Source organism: Euleptes europaea, chromosome 8 (genome assembly GCF_029931775.1).
Source record: "Euleptes europaea isolate rEulEur1 chromosome 8, rEulEur1.hap1, whole genome shotgun sequence".
NCBI lineage: Eukaryota > Metazoa > Chordata > Lepidosauria > Squamata > Sphaerodactylidae > Euleptes > Euleptes europaea.
Window position 1 is genome coordinate 48,288,135 of NC_079319.1, and position 18,098 is coordinate 48,306,232.

Below are 18,098 nucleotides of genomic sequence, written 5' to 3' on the forward strand. Positions count from 1 at the left end.
TTTAAATTTTACAATTAAGTAATTGAATTAAAATGAGCTAGATCGTTTGGGCAGAAATTCCTAAATTAGTAAATTAACTTGTGGGGGAGAGAGGAAAAAGCCTTAATGTATAGATGCAGCATGTCTAAACATTTTTTTAAATACTGAATTTATGTTTTATACATTTGTCAGTACAAGGGGTGCATTCCAGCAATAGGCATTGAATGGAAATGTGACATTACCATGATATAGTAAACAACAGAAAAGATCAGTATTACATCCCAAGGGATAAAATTAATTCCAGCTAAAACAGTGGTTTCTGCAACATTGGCCACCTAATGAAGAAATCTGGAAAACATGTATGTAGTGTATGTTCCCCAATTATATTAATTATGTAGTGATTGCAAACATGGCTTGAGCAATATATTTAGCATCAGTCACAACTTGCTGTTGTGAATCTGTGTCAGTTAAAGTGGGAGACAAGCTGAGAAAAGAGGATCTGTAGTGATGGGTGCCTTGCTATTTGCTCTGAGGGTTCTGTTCTGCAGGAGTGAGCGTGAGTGGGCCCCGCACCGTCAATATACTTCCCCAATTGCTTAGGGAATGTAAGAAAAGGACAAATGTGAGTGATGATGGAAAGTGAGAATAATGAAAAAAGGGACGATGTGCATAGCCTCTAGCTTCTTGAAGTCACCTATCACACAGGCAAGGGACTGTGTAATACGGCACACCTAAGCAGGTCTGTTCAGAAGTAAGTCACATTTTATTCAATGGGGCTTAATCTTAGGAAAGTATTCATAGGGTTGACTTCAGTGGGTTTAGAAGGGTTAACTCTGATTAGGACTGCAGGTTTACAGTGCAATCCTAATCAGAGTTAACCCTTCTAAATCCATTGAAGTCAGTGGATTTACAAGGGCATAACCCTGTCTAGAACTGTACGGTTACAGTGCCATTCTAAGCAGATCCACTCAGAATCCTACTCAGGTCTATTCAGTGGGGTTTACTCCCTGGAAAGTATACTTAGGATTGCACTGTTAATGTCCCAAACATATACTGAATTATCCTATTTTCCTAGTATATTCAATTTTAGTCTTAGTTTTTATACTATAGGCTTCTCTGAGTCTTCAGAATTCAGAGTTGACATCAAAACAGTGTTCCCAGTTAGGGCAAAGCTCTAAATTGCAGCTTTTAAATTCAGGGCAATATCAAGGATTGCATTGTGCAGTTTTGTATCCAGCTAATAAAAGTCACTGATTTGTCTTCTTTACATATGCATTTTTCCCTCTTTTAAATACAGACCAGTAGGTACTAAGCTGGCCCCATTTCAACCATATTGGCACTAGGGCTACCAGATCACCCACAATGGTGAGAGGTCTCCCCCTGGCAGCCCTCCAGCTGCTCCAAGCGGCAGTGGGAGAAAATTTGAAATTTTAAAAAAACATGGTGCCGTGTACACTACGACGTCACTTCTGGGGAAAACCTGAAAGCTCTAGGAATTGCTGTAAGTTATATGTTTTTGCCATAGATTTTCTGGTGATTCCTAGAGCTAACTGGTGTCATTTCCAGGTTTTCCCAGGAAGTGACATCACAGAACACATGATATTATGCCCCCCATGTCTCCACCCTGAAGCTCCTGCTGCCTGGCAACCCTAATTGGCACCAATTCATCATTAAGGCTTTAGTTAGTCATAACTACTTTATTCCATTGTTTTCAACGGGATAGTCACATCTAACTCTAGCTGCATGAGAGGTCTTATAGTTAACTTTACAACAGGAGACAAGAACAAGAAAAATGGGCTATATTAAGCTTTATTTTGTGGTATGTTTTTGTTTTACAAAATTATCTAGGAAAGAAATGGTGGTTCATCTGATTTGCTTTTAACTTTTCACAATAAGTAAAAGCAAAATTATAATGAAGAGAAAAACTTAAAAGTAAGATGATCAGAACTAAAACAAAATAATATTCTGGGCTTCCTATGTTCAGCTTAAGAAAAATGTATTCCCATAATAATGTAGTTTTGGTGGTGTTGCCATGAATAACAGCAGCTCTAAATCTGACTTTGGAACTCTTAATGCAGAAACTGTTAATTGTGATCTATTAATGTTTTAATTATACAATTGAAAAGATACTCTAAGATTTTTTATTTTTTAAATGTTATTAAATATTTACACATGTGTATATCAACTACACAATAAAAAGAACCATATAGTAACCTCGTATCCAATATAAAAGATAATGTCAAATGATGTTAATGAAATACAAAACACAACAGCAAAATTTTTTAAATGTCTTAAGAAGAGCAACCTGAAAAGTGAAACCTCCAGAATTACACGCATATGTACATAATTTAAAAAATGAGAACAAATTTAATCTTGAATTTGTCCCCCCTCCAAATGTCATTACTTATGTTTATGCCTGTTATGTTAATTATTTATTTAGTAACTTTGTAAATCTATCCTGACTTTTTCCAGGCAATTCAAACTGCAAAAACTAATGATCATAGGTCCTTAAAAACAGTGAAATAACAATAGAAATATGTAAATGCAAAAAGCCCTATAAATTAGATGTTTTAAAGGTTTTTTTGTCTTCTGTTTTTTTTTTCAGTTTAGATAATGTTTATAAGAGAAGGAAGAGTGTAATGGTTGAAAGTATGTGGTCTGAGTAGTGAAGTTTAATCTTTGCTTGGCCATAAATTCCTGGAATTGGCCTTTGGAAAGTCATTATCAGCTTGCCACCTGTAATATGAGAATAGCACCACTGCCCTGCATTACAAGGCTGCTGAAAGGACTGCTGGAACATTATCTTTGAAGTGCTTTGAGCACTCAGGAAAAGTGTTATATAAAAATTCATATCATTATTATTATTGTATTTTAGTAGCTTATAAGGAGCCCCGTGGAGCAGAGTTATAAACTGCAGTACTGCTGTCAAAGCTCTGTTGACAACCTGAGTTCGATCCTGACGAAAGTCGGGTTCAGGTAGCTAGCTCAAGGTTGACTTAGCCTTCCATTCTTCTGAGGTTGGTAAAAGGAGTACCCAGCTTGCTGGGGGTAAAACGTTGATCATTGGGGAAGGCAATGGCAAACCACCCCGTAAACCTAGTCTGCCTAGTAAACGTTATGATGACCTCATGCTTTCACAGGGGACTGCCTTTATTTTTATTTTAGTAGCTTAGATAGCATTTTTAGTGTATATATTTTAAAAATAACAGTTTTCTCCTTATTGCATGTACTGCACTTGGGTATAAAGTCTTAGAATTACAAAGATGGGTTTAGCAAAACATTCATTTTAATTATATTAGTCAGGCTTCTCTTGATACATGGTGTACATGTGGTGCCTTTTCACAAGTTGTATTCTAGGGTTCTTTGGAAACTTCCTCAATGAGAAAGTGAATAACTATGGGTGACGGAAAGGCAAGTTTGTCCCTCTCTACCATCACTTTTTCTTGCAGTGTGCAGCTGACATGGTGCAGCCCAAATGGCCTATCCAGAGCCCCTGCATGAAATGTGTGACTTAGAGCATGTGCCAGGGTTCTGTAGCAGATAAGTTGACATAGAAAGAGTTCCTGATAAGCAGACATCTTTAAAACCACTGTGCCAGGCAATTCCCTTGGATTACTAAATTTACAGAGATAAAAGAGAAAATAGTTTATGATTAAATTTTAATATGTAAAGTTTGAGAATTTTGTATTAAATATTTATAAAACTTTACAAAATACATTCATATCTGATGTTTTACATTTTTTTATCTTGCCAATAGAAACTGCTTTGAATTAAATGGCAATCTGTTCTTCCCAACTTGGTTCTTTTAAAGAATGGCTTAATTGTGTAAAGATCCTGTTTAATTTTGCATTTTGGAGATATTTTGTACAACAGTTAGCAATAAAGTGGTTTTTATTCGAAAATAAAGGGACTTACTACAAAACTAGCTCATTTACTTATGTTTTGTCTAATGTTTACTGGAATGTATGGTTGCAAGCGTGGTTGGAACTTCAGTTGGGTTGTGGGCTGAGCTTAATCATTTCTCAGGCCTTCTCTCCCCTCTGCCTCTATTGTTCATATCACTCAGTAAGAATAGCCTCAGCTTATATTTGACTGCTGTGCCACAGGATATGCTGGTTCCCAGGTATGCCTTGGCTTTGTGGTCACATGCATACTTGGGCACTATGTGAGGGCAGTTTGTCAGAGCAGTGGGGATCATAAATAATCACATCTTTAATGCAAAACAAAAAGGCCTTCAGTCTTGTTCTGTTGTTAGGGTTGCCAGATGGTTTCCAACAAAAAGCCTAACATAACATATGGTTACAGATTATTACAAATTGTCTCCATGAAGTGGTTCCAGTACAGCTGGGTGGCTTGGGCTACATAGCTGGCAACAGCCATCATTAGTTGTGACTTGGAAACAGTTTGGAGACACAGCATAGCATGGGATGCAGGGCAGGAGCCAACTCATGCCACCCTAAAAGAATTTAATCTACCAGTGCGCCTTCACCATTAAGCACATACCTACACGCAGATATTGATTGCAATGAGACCTTCCCATGTTGTCTTGCATAGAAAACTATACCTGCTGCTTTCCATAAGTTGGCAGACTGAAGGAAGAGAGGCAGAAATTAGTAAACGAAATGGATATCAAATGTTAAGGACACTCTTCAAGGAAATGCACTGAATCCTCTTCTGTAGCAGTAGCTACCTTCATGTAACTCTAGAATATTAAACAACAATGTGGGTATATTGCAAGTACCCAGGAAAGCATCATGTCTTTAATTTCTGCTTGTACATTTTTTTACCCAGACAACTTACTCTACAATGAGCATCCATTCACCAGCTCACCCAAGCAATCTTCTGCCATGCTGAAATACATTAGCTGCATATGTAGCAAGTGAGTGGAAAATCATTACCTGGTGATTGTCTGCCTGAACCAATGTACTATACTATACACGTTTCAAATGTTGCCGGCTTGTTGTCTGGAGGATCTTACAGTGCATTCCTGACTTCCGAGGACGAAAGTCCTCAGGAGGCCAGAAAGGGGCTGTGCTGGCATTGGCCCCTCCATGATGGCGTCCAGGCTACTTACGCCACTGAAAGTGGCTCCAACGCCAGCGCGGAGGGCCGGATGTCAGTCTCCGGATGCTGCCGTGGCCGTGCCGCCCCGGGATGCCAACAGGGCCTACAACTGACATCCCACCTGCATAAAGGCCCACACCGGTATTCCAGGGGGTGTTCCGGCATCCCCGGGGTGTTCCGGGGGTTGGGCTGCCTGTAGGCAGCCGCCTGTCCACTTTCGCCTTGTAACGCTGGTGCCAAGAATGCCTGCAGCAGGCTTTTTAAAGGTTTTTGGGAGCTGGGAAACCGGTTTTGAGGTGGCACGATGGCGCCCCCTCCACACCGTCCCCAGCTGCCAGAGGCTCAGGAATGCACTGTTAAGAAGGGAAGGCAGAGTAAAAAATAATGCCACAGAAGCACAGATACAAAAAAAAATCAAGGGAATTAGTAAATATGAAGTTCTAGGATAAATTTGAGGATCTTTTTGTTTTAATTAGAAAAAGGTAGACTGCCACACAGCAGCAGAAAACATCAAACGTATATCTTTCAGGGTTACTGACTCTGTTCAAGAGCTATGCATGCCAGTTAAAACCTGTTGGAAGATGCAGGTATCGGTAGTACATGATTTTTCATGCTCAGTATGATTCAACACTGTTACAGAGAAAGTCGCATGGGATGGGATTATTCAAACAAGTTTTATCAAGGCAAAGGACTGTGCTCCTAAAATTCTGATGGGCCAGGAGTTGCATAATTTGTTTCAACATGACTCACTTGCAGACAAGTTAAAACACACTCAAGAGAACAAACAAAGGGTACATATATTGAGCAACTAATGCTAACCCATGCCATATGAGAGTTTTTTTTGAAACCAAAGGCAAAGATTTACTACATAAACTGTTCCAGTCACATGGGTCTTCATATCAGCCTAAAATCTGGAACACATGGACAGAACATAAGACCAACAGAATCCAGGGAGAAAATGTTCAGAAAGAGAGGGGGAAAACATCAGCACAACTTTGCAAAATGGATATGCATATATGAGGAAGGAGCCTTGTTGATGAATATATATAGGCTTAGTTTATAGTCTGAAATTAGCATGTGGAGCATTTGCTTGGTCTGCACCGCTGCAAATGTATGTATTTTAAGTACCACTCTCCCCTCTTGCATGCCAATTCTTTACACTCTGTTTTACCAGTGTTTTGCTGGCTCCATTTGTTATTTTGGATGCCCACAGATAAACAAGCACTTATAATTTCCCCAAAAGGAATAATGATAAACAGTTTAATTCTTTTTATCTGCAGTTGCGATAACTTCATATATACAATTTAAAAAATAAATAAAACCTCTTTGGCATATCAGAAAAGCACAGCATCTTCATAAATTCAAATTGGCTCCCAAGGGAAAGCCTTCCAATATAAACTACTAAAGTAAATCGTTGATAAAACAGGTTAATAGAATTGTGTTACATTCAATTTTCCTTTTAAGCACACGGTCACATTCATAACTAGAGTGGTTAAAGTGTACATTGTCCCACTCTTTAGGAACATGGGTTCCTTCCAACCTACAATAGAGATGGTGAGTATGGAAACAAGGCCTGTAGTTATGCTGTTGCTGTATTTGTTAATAGTGTCCCAATTCTGCCATTTCACTCCTGGGTATCACAGTGAAAGAAACAGCTATAGTGGCCATTGGTAGGGTTGTCAACCTCCAGATGGTGGCTGGAGATCTCCCACTATTACAACTGATCTCCAGGCAACAGAAATCAGTTCTCCTGGGAAAAAATGGCCACTTTGGCAACTGGACTCTTATGGCATTGAAGACCCTCCCCTCTCTAAACCCTGCCCTCCTCAGACCCAACCCCCAAAATCTCCAGGTATTTCCCAACCTGCAGCTGGCAACCCTAGCCACTGGTCACCAAAACAGCTAGAGTCAGTCCTGGGTCAAGATCTCCCAGTTCACTTCTTGCAAATGATGCCACACCAAGAGATTACAAGGGTGTGATCTGGTGTCTTCTGTGGCAAAGATCACTCATATATCACCATCTGTGCATGTAGATGGTCATGTGTCTGCCATATACATGAAGTCTGAAGTAGAAAAAAAAGAAGCTAAGTATGAAATCTCATGGCAGGGGGAGATAAAATTCTCATTAAATAGTAACAAAGTCAACAACAACTTCAATGAAAAGTTGAGATGTCTTGCTGGTGCTTATCCTTGAGTCCGTAGTTTACACATTAAAAACCCTGAGATTTTACAGCAGACAAATACTGTGTGTGTATGCATTCATGGCTGGAAGCCTGAATTAGAAGGATGAGAACAGGATCTAAATGGAGATTAGAAGTCTCTCGCCCTGAAAGCATTCCCTTCAGGGCAGGGTTGGATCTCATTTATGGAGCTAGATGGCATGGGGCATCTTGCCCAGCAACTGACAAAATTTACTTCAGAAGAATTTTATTTTCCAGTCAGACATTTTCCCAGGAACATTTGAATTTAGAGGAATGCATGCTCATGTAAGAACAGGCACATTGACACTCTTCCAAATGCTACTCTTGATAAAAGCCAAATTTTCTACATGGAAAGCTCTTGCACATAGGGGATTTTATGCAGGCTTATCACATATGATGAACACACACATGCACACAGATTAAAGCAATTTTAGCTACATATTCTGTATTTGTATGTATGCAACAACATCATGTACATTTTTTCCTGTATCCCATTCCTTATACTGTTCCATTTTTCTCTTCCTGGCAATCCCCATGTCTTCTCCCCTTTCCCTGTTTCATTCTCTCCTTCCCACTCGCCAGCTCTCCTTTCTTTTATCTGCCCCCCAAGTCTTCAGCTTTATGTATTATTTTTTGACCTGTTGTATACTTCACCTTTCTCCCAACTGGGATCCAAAAGGCTGCTGAATGAGATTGTCTGGAGCTTTGATATTGGGTACCGTCGATATACAGATGACATTTCATTATCCAGACCTGCAGATGCGTCTATCTTGGCTCTGAATGGGTGCTTTGAGGCTGAGGTCAAGTAGCCGAATAAATAAACAGATAAATAAATAAATACAATATTTAAGGTTTGCTATTTTGTTTTTGTTTTTTCCCTTTGAACTTTAAAAAATTACTTTATTAAAACAAACCAAATAAAACAGAGAACTAGAACACAAATTACGAAATACATCGACATCAAAAAATACAACTAACTGCACAGTCCAGACAAAAAAAAGTCCCTTTTCAAACTTTTTGGACTTTTGGCCATGTACAAGACAAGTTGGTTTACTCAGAGAAATACACTCTATTATCTTCTCCAGCCACTCCTTCTTCGGGATTATATTTTTCTTTCAGTTTTGAGCAAGTGATAACCTCACCAAAGTTACTGCATTAAGGACTTATTTCAGAAGGAAATACAATTCAACAAGAAAGCCTTAAGGGATAATGGTAACTAAAATATTGTCGAAGGCTTTCACGGTCAGAGTTCATTGGTTCTTGTAGGTTATCCGGGCTGTGTAACCGTGGTCTTGGTATTTTCTTTCCTGACGTTTCGCCAGCAGCTGTGGCAGGCACCTTCAGAGGAGTAACATTGAGAGACACTGTCCTTAAGTGTTACTCCTCTGAAGATGCCTGCCACAGCTGCTGGCGAAACGTCAGGAAAGAAAATACCAAGACCACGGTTACACAGCCCGGATAACCTATAAGAACCAATAATGGTAACTCTTTGTTTATACCTTGTGAGATCACCATAGCAACCATATTCCAGTATTCTACCTTTTTGCTGCATTCCCATCATAAATGTATAAAATTTGCATTAGCTGCTCCACATATCTAAGAAACCCCTTTGAAAAGGTAAAGGTCCCCTATGCAAGCACCGGGTCATTCCTGACCCATGGGGTGATGTCACATCCCAACGTTTCCTAGGCAGACTTTGTTTACGGGGTGGTTTGCCAGTGCCTTCCCCAGTCATCTTCCCTTTACCCCCAGCAAGCTGGGTACTCATTTTACTGACCTCGGAAGGATGGAAGGCTGAGTCAACCTTGAGCCAGCTACCTGAACCCAACAATTTTTGCCGATTTAGAGGGTATCAGGTGCCACTGGTACAGCATTTTTATTACATTTTCTTTGTCAGAGATGTTTACAGAAAAAGTTAAACCACTTCTTGGTTAGGCAATTTTGATTTTGGTTTTAAGTGCAAATGTTTATTATTTTAAGCAGTCTTGAACTATGAGAAAAAGAGGGATATAAATATAGATAAATAAACAAAATCAGTTTACATCATTCTTCTCTACTCCATTTTATCCTCACAATAACCCTGTGAAGCAGATTAGGCTAAGAGTGACTGGCCCAAGGTCACCCAGCAGTTTTTCTTGGCAGAGTGGTGATTTGAACCTGGCTCTCCAAGATCCTAGTATGACCCTCTAACTGATACATCACATTGGCTTTTCACCACACTGCAGAGACCATTTGTTTCTTGAAGGTACAGGCATTTCTATTATTTTGGGGAGAATTGACTCCCAATGTATTTTTTTTTAGATTTCAGATTTCACTTCAAACCTGGGGCTTTTTCAGTTCTGTAGAAATATCTGTCTTGTCTATTCATGGCTTCAGTCTCTAGATTTAAGTATCCACAGATTTGGCCATGTTAAAAATAAAATAAAATACATCGGTGACATGCAGGCAGCATTCATGCAGTTCTCAACTAAGATTTCTTTGTAGAAAAATCATTGGTTGTGAAGCAGCCCCTTAGTACTGCACTGGGAAAAGTGTCAAAGAGAATTTTGTAACTGAAGCTTTGTCCATATATTTGTTTTAATTGTCCTGAATTTATAGAATTGTATTGTGAAAGGCATTAACTGACAACCGGGACCTGAGAACAGGATGGAATTCTTCTGAAGTATTGCTGGTTCTCAGGTTATTTTCCAAAATGCGGGACACTGAGTCACAACTGTTTCTGAAGATGCATGTAAAAATGGATACTAGTCATGAGGCATACCTATTCTCTCCAGGATCAGAGGAGCATGCCTATTATATTAGGAGCTGTTGTACACAGGCAGGATGGTGCTGCTGCAGTTGTCTTGTTTGTGGGCTTCCTAGAGGCCCCTGGTTTGCCACTGTGTGAACAGACAGCTGGACTTGGTGGACCTTGGTGTGATCCAGCTGGACCTTTCTTATGTAGCAGCAGTTCTATGACAAAAGACTCAAGAGCAGCAGGACTCCAAATGCAGCTTTGGAGTTCACAGACAGATACTTGCTGGGCTTGTCAGAAATGAGGGTGGGCTATAAGTGTGAGAAATAAATGAATAAAATAAATACAGATGTCTGCGTTTATTCTTCATACCCTGTTTTGACAATATTTCTGGCATGACTATGTCTCCCGAAAATGTTTTTAGGCCACTTAAAGTAAAATGGCAAATGCTCATATGTATCAATAAATGGTAGGTACTTGCTATATTTCCCTTCTTCAAAGCAAGAGAATGTTTATATTGTTTATGACAACAATGGACAAATCTATTTGCTAGATTGCTTAAGAGGCATTCTTATGTTTGATTAGATTGCCTACAGAGAAAATTCACTATGAAAAAGATTGCTCTTTGTTTAGTAGGAATGCTCAAGGGAAAAGGACATTGGATGCTATCCCTCAAGAAAAAGAGATTTTATTTAGAGAATACTAGAAACAGTTCAAACTAGGCTTTAATAACACACACACACACACACATATGATCATCCAAGACAAATTTTGTCAGTGTCCAAAAATTCACAGATTCGCTGGTGAATGTCGCATATCGTATACCCTTGACCAAAGAACGGTATACTCCTTCTATCTGGGATGGTAGTCCTCTTCCACCAAGCACACAGCTTCGGGAGGGACGCACATGGAGCAGTGAGGGAGGTAGGGGACACCCGCCTAGCCAGCCAGATCAGCCGAAACAACCCTGGCGATCAATGTCACCCCGACAGATGTCGCAGCCAGATTGCCCTCACATCCTGCTGGTGAATGTCAATAATTTCCAAATATGATTGATGGAGTTAGAAAAATGAGGAAATGCATATCTGTTTTCTTCATAAAATTGGTCTGGGAGTCTGAGCATTCTCAAAGCTTTGAATATATATTATAACACATATGAAACAATTTAATATTAATCTGGAATTTTTTAAAAAGGCACAGGGGTAAGGCATCACAAAAGTTGTTTCCTGAAACAACTCTTTTCTGCTAAGTGAGCACTGTAGCTCAGAAGCTTGGATATGTGGATGCTTTTCTCCCTGCACGTTGCTGTAGACAGGACCAATATGTTTCCTTGTAATATAGAGGTAATATAGCCTTCAAAGTCATCACCCATGAGCTGATGGGGTGCCATCACCTTGGCAGAAACAGCAATCAAAGATTTAAAGCAAAAGGATTTTTTTTTAAAAGAAGTGAAGGTGGAAGATGAACAAAAGAATAAGGAAGGCAATGGATAACATTCGAAGAGAAGGATAAAGTTAGAATACGTAGAGGTCTGGAAGTCTGAGCTACTTTAAAAGGCTGAGTTTCTTTCTTAGGTGCAAAATGCACTGAAGGAGAATGGCTCTTTCCTGGTGGAGACAGGAACCAAACAATATTACCTGCCTCTGCTCAAATGGATGGGTGAGTGAGATTCACCCTTGATCCAAATGGCCTTCCTCCTCTGAGGAAAACTATGACTTGACCTCCCAAAATTTGGTCTGAAATTTACCGGTGTTACCCAGTAAGAAGCCAGAACATTTAACTAAATAATTGCAGCTTCTTTCCATTTTGTCAGTGTATTTATACATACCCACAACTGACTACATCTTGTTAGGATCCTGAGCCCACTGGAATATTTAGACCACAAATTTACGGATACTTTCCATGGCAATAAGCCTGACTGAATAGCATGGGACTTGTTTTTGAGTAGATCAGTTTAGGATTGTTCCCTTCGTTGTTTTTTAGATCATGCATTTAGAAAATTACTTAATGTGAAGATTACTTAATGTGAAGATCGATTTTCAGCTGTAAAAAGAGCATATAGGGTGGTGTTTTTGTTTTTTTGCAAAACGAAAACAGCAGAAACTTGAAATCTTGTTAAAGATTACTCATTTTAATATATATAATAGAAATAATAAAATGGCTTAACTCTACAATGCAATTGCAGCTAAAGCAGCACAAATGAACAATTTTATTAAAATGTGTCACCATGAAATTAGGAACTTTTTTTTTAAAAAAAAAATCTGCTAATCGATAACAGTTTGTGATACTCTGTTTGGCTTGTAATAGCAAGGAATAAGCACTAGATGTCAGTACAAAATGTAAAGTTTAAAGGTTCCTTTTCCTTGCATATATTAAAATGGAATTCAAGACACTACCACATGATACTATGTATAAAAGAAGAATAGATATCAAGGCACATAAAGATTGATGAATTGTAAGTCTGAATAAGTCAAGGGCAGAACTGTAAAACATTACATGCTTCATGAAACGAACAGCCACAAGTTGGCTAGGTAGTTCAACTCATTATATAAAACTCAGCCCCCACATGTTCACAACTGCCGTTCGGCTCTCTCATGCCACTGAACTGAAGGAACTGAAATATACCACCAGCTGTGCCAGCACCGTGGTCTATACAAAATCCAGAAATAAAAAAATGGCACGATGGAAGATACGTCAGCTCCACTTTAGAAACGGGCAGTTCGTTCCTGAAAGGGTGGGTGGGTGGATGCGTGGCAGTCAAAAGTAAAAATAAAACAATTTAAAATGTAAAGTGGGGAAAATGCCCCCATAGAAAACAGCGAGGTGGTGTAGCAATGCTGCAACTGGAGGGGGCATTCCTGGGGTGAAAGGGGTTAGGATGCTGCATAAGGGCAGCTATGCCCCCCACCCCGGAATGCCCCGGGAACGCCTCTCGGGATGCTGGTGCAGTGACATGCACTGCTGGAATTCCAAAATTGGGAGAAATTCATATGAGAAGAATTTTTTCACGTTCTTTCAGCTGCCCTTCCTCTGGGAACCCTGCTGTTTTGAGACTACTTCTCACTCAGCTTCCCAGTTCTCAGCTTGCTCCACCTTGCCTTTTCTATCCCAGAGAAACATTCCTTTCCTTCATAGAAACTGAACTAAAATTATATTATTGTAAGTTCTTTAAGTGCTATTACAAAATATAAACAGACCTTTCATCATCCATCATCGTAACTAGCCAGAGTCAGACTTTGTGTGTGTGTGTGTGGGGGGTCAATTTGGGAAGAAGTGGAATAGAAGAAAACAAACAACCATTAAAGATATTTCCCCTCATCGCATCACAGCTGACTTATGGCAATCCCATAGGGTTTTCTAGGCAAGAATGTTCAAAGGTGGTTTGCCACTGCCTGCATCTGCCTAGCAAACCTGGTATTCCTTGGTGGTCTCCCATCCAAATACTGAGCAGGGCCAACCCTTCTTAGCTTCTGAGATCTGACAACATAAGGCTAGCTTGGGCTATCCAGGTCAGGGCACAAGCAACACAAAAAAGGAAGACAGACAGAAACAGAGAGAGAAACTGTTACAAGCCAAAGGAAGTATCTTGAAAGCTGGTAATTTTCAAGTATCTATTTGCAACAAATGCAGAGAAACAGATTTCCTTTTTTGCTAAATAAGTAACTGAATGGAATGGTAAGTAAAAGCCCAGGTGGGAATGCAAATTTGACTTTTGCACCAGAGAGTCTGCTGATCCCCAGTCTAAGTAATGATGGAGGAAGGCAAGCTTGGATGTGTGCTGTAGGCAGAGATGGGAATGAAGACGAAGAAATACAGCAACACCCAATGATGACATTTAAGAAGACCCTAAATAAACAACTACAGTGAGCAACAATTCTGCCTTTCAGGAGAAGCTTCTCAGTGCTCGTCCACTTTTGTCCCTATTTTAAAATTTGGCTGGCACTATGCCACATTATATCAGAACCCCTTATTAGCATAATCCCCCATTGAGTAAAATAAAAATTATTTTAATTTGTGGAAACATTCTCTTGGCTAGTTTACCTAACTACAGCAAGCTAGTTTCTGGAATGCACTGCCATCATGTGGCTATTTAACAAATCTGCAGGACTCTGCAGAACTAATTTCATCCAGTAATATTTTATTTTTATTCTGAACATATACAAAATAAATTAGATATTAGATTATTAGAATATCATTATACTATTAATATAATATATTAACATACTAGATGCATTAGATATTAGATTATAAGAAAATTAGATATTAGAATATTAGATATTATATATTAGATTAGATCCCCCCTTCAATATGCTGGAATTCACCGGCTGTGTTCCTAGTTGTGGAATTTATCATTCACCTCTGCCCATTTGGTTACCTGCCTTGTTTGAGAACTTTGCTGATGTATATTGAATTATGAAATTCTAATATTCCACTCTATTGGCTGTAGGAACATTTGAGTCTAAAGAACTTGTAAATTTTCAAGAAGGAGACAATTTGTAAATAATTGGATGATTCATTTCAGGTGTACATTCTCTATTTTGCATGACTAGGCAAACTTTGATTAAAGTAATAAGCTAGTTCTTACTACAGAACTATAGCAACCCATATTGGCCATGGTCTTGAAGTGTCTTGAAAAAGAGTTTAGTGTTGTTCTGTAGAAAAGGTACCTTTGGGAGGGTGTATGGAGTCATGCTTACTCACTGGTTTGAGCCCATGGAATATATATACTCTCTATTTTATTACACACGGGCCACTGGCTAAAAAGAGATCATTGCTTTCTTATTATGCTTAAAAGATATATGCATATGTACACTCCCTGGTATTAGAATGTAAGTAGCAGATTCATTTACCAACTTTCCTGCACCACTATGGTTCACATGGTCCCTTAGGGACACTTTTCAGTTGGATATCTGCTCTATCTTTTGGATTTGTTAATAGATTTTGGACTAGCTTGTCACCCTGCTGCCCTGTGAGCCCCATTCTGTTTCAGGCTTCTAAGACATCTAGGCATTCAGCAGTCATCCTGATTCTCCACCCAATGACATGGTGGAGACATGGTCTCCCTCAGTACACTGCCACCAGCCTGTCACTATCAGAAATTCTTGTCAAGAGGGCCAGCAATCCTTCTGTGTTGCTGTTTAGAGACTTCACCCAATGCCCATGTCTCTTGCTACCAGCATTTACAATAGAAAAGGATTTATTGAAAAAGAAAATTCCATACACATGTTCTGCACAGCAATGGATCTCTCAAGCATTACAAAGAAAAGGAGCAAACACACAGTCCGCGGTCCCTGAGAACTAGTTAGTGTTCTAAAAGTTTCTCATTACCTTGGAATCTTTGTATGGGCTGCCTGCCCTTTCTTAACTCCGCAGGGCAATGGAAGCCATCAAGATGGAAGGAGCTCCTTCCTCTAGATGAAATCAGAGAAAATAGACCTAGTTCCTCTTACATCCAGGGAATTTAGCTCCTTTTTTTTTTGCCCAGCCTCTGTGGGTCAGTTCTACTCTTCCTGTCCTTTTCAGGAAGAGATACCATTTAGCTTTTGGCATACGCAAGACTATTTCCTTCTGGCTGTTACTTTCCTGCAAGGGTGTAAGGTTGCTCTTTGACTGTTCTCTTCTAACTAGAAGCATTTACATAACCAAGCCTTAAGTACTCAGTTCTTGTGAGAGACATCAACAGGATGCAAGTCTTTGACAGCAATTAACTTCTTTCTTGTTTCCTGTCCTTGCACTGACAGATAAAATTCTTAAGATGAATGGATTTTGTAGCTCCACAGCTCTCAATAATGTGATATAAACCAAAGTGGAATGTATTTCTTCACAGAGTCCACAGTACATGATGTGGTCACAGTTGTCTGCGTTCTGATAACTTTCAGGTTCAGGGCCAGCTCACCATCCATGTGCCCAGCGTAGCTGCTTGGGGGTGCTGCAATTGATTAAGTGTGGTGACATGAGAGGATGTGAGGGGCAGGGTTTGCACCTGTCGCTATCTCCCAAGCCTGTGTTTTTGCTGTCAGTATTGCTGCTGCTATCAGTGTCCAAGTAGGGCTCCTAAGAAGTTGTCTTTGGAGATCACCTTACAGTGAACTTGGCCAGATGTGGAATGGGAAGAGGTGGCAAGTCACCACCTGGTATTGCCTATGAAGTCTGTTTGGAAACTTCTACTACAAACAGAAGAGATTTGCCAGTGTAGACATAACTACACCGGTTACCAGTTTGTTGCTGAGCACAATTCAAAGTGCTGCCCTTGACCCATGCAGCCTTAAATGGGCTAGTGCTGGGTATCTGGGGGATGGACTACTCCCACAGGAACTAGAGCCAGTGTTAAGATCTTCATCAGAGGAAGGGGGTCTTCTCAGAGATGGTGACTTTTCTGTGGAAATCCTTCTCCTTGTCTATTTGACTGGTGTTGACATTTATGTGCCCAGGGGCCCCCTTCTGCCCACCACCAGACCTCCCTCATGATTCCATTTCCATGCACCCCTCACCTGACCGTGCATACTTTCCCTGCTTACAAACCCCCCCCCCCAACCAACTGCTCTTACAGCTGCTTGCACCACATTCATGCCCTTTCCCAATACCTCTGGCTGGAGCATACAGCTGGTAGTGCTGCTGCTGTTGCTGCCAAGAGTGCTGCCATTCTGTGCCACCTGAACTCACTTCCCCATCAATGCTGGGAAGGGAGAGCAGGGGTGGCAGAATGCTTGCAAATGAATGGGCAGGCGAGGACACATAGACAGGGGGCAGGGGAGGTTCATGGGTGAGTGACTGGAAACAGTGAGCTCACCAGAATCTCTGGATCACAGAATCTCTGCCCCACCTCAGGGTTTGCTGATGCCTGTCCTACCCCAAAGCTGTCTGGTGGCTCAGAGAGGGAAAAATTCAGGGACATTGCATCTGAAAGAGTACAGTGAGCACAAAACTGCTTGGATTCTCTGCTGCCAGTGGGAAAGCTGCATTTGCAATGGTAATGATGGGGAAATACTGTGTGGTGTAGTGATGAGGATCTGGGAGACCCAGGTTCAAATCCCCAATGTGCCATGCAAGCTTGGTGGGTGACCTTGAACCAGTCACACTCTCTCAGCATAACCTACCTCAAAGATTGTTGTCATGAGAATGAAATAGAGGAGGGGAGAGCCAGTGTGGTGTAGTGGTTAACAGTGGCGGGCTCTAATCTGGAGAACCGGGTTTGATTCCCCACTCCTCCACATGAGCGGGGAACTCTCATCTGGTGAACTGTGTTGGTTTCCCCACTCCTACACATGAAACCAGCTGGGTGACTTTGGGCTAGTCACAGTTCTCTGAACTCTCTAGCCCCTGACAGTACTCAGCCTTCTGCATTCTGGACCTGTAGTAGTTTCTGGGTTGTCTTCAAGGTCAGCCCCACATAAAGCATGTTGCAGTAATCTAACCATGAGTTTACAGAAGCATAGATCAGCATGGCTAGATTGGCTGAGTCTAGGTAATGAGAGAGGTGGCGAACCAGATGCAGCTGATAGAAGGCACTCCTGGCCACCATGCCAACCTGCTTTTTGAAGAGCAAGGCATGAGCACCCCCAAGCTCTTAACCTGCTCTGAAAAAGCCCACTTACCGTATATACTCGCGTATAAGCCGAGTTTTTCATCCCCAAAAATGGGCTGAAAAAGCCGGCCTCGGCTTATACGCGGGTCAATACGGGGGGAGGGAGGGAGGAGGGAGGAGGGAGGGGGGAAACTTACCGCCGTTGCCGCCGCCGCCGGGCTCGTGCCGCTTCCTCCCGCCGGGAGCGGCCTGGGGCAGCCTCCTGCAGCCGCAGGAAGGCTGCCCCGGCCCCCCGGCCCCCGCCGCCATTTTTCCCGAGCGGGAGGGGCCTTGGGCAGCCTCCTGCAGCTGCAGGAAGGCTGCCCCGGCCCTTCCCGCCCCCGCCGCCATTTTTCCCACGCGGGAGGGGCCTTGGGCAGCCATCCTGCGGCTGCAGGAGGCTGCCCAAGGCCCCCCTGCCCCCGCTGCCATTTTTCCCACGCGGGAGGGGCCTTGGGCAGCCATCCTGCAGCTGCAGGATGGCTGCCCAAGGCCCCCCTGCCCCCGCTGCCATTTTTTTCGGGCGGGAGGGGCCTTGGGCAGCCTCCTGCAGCTG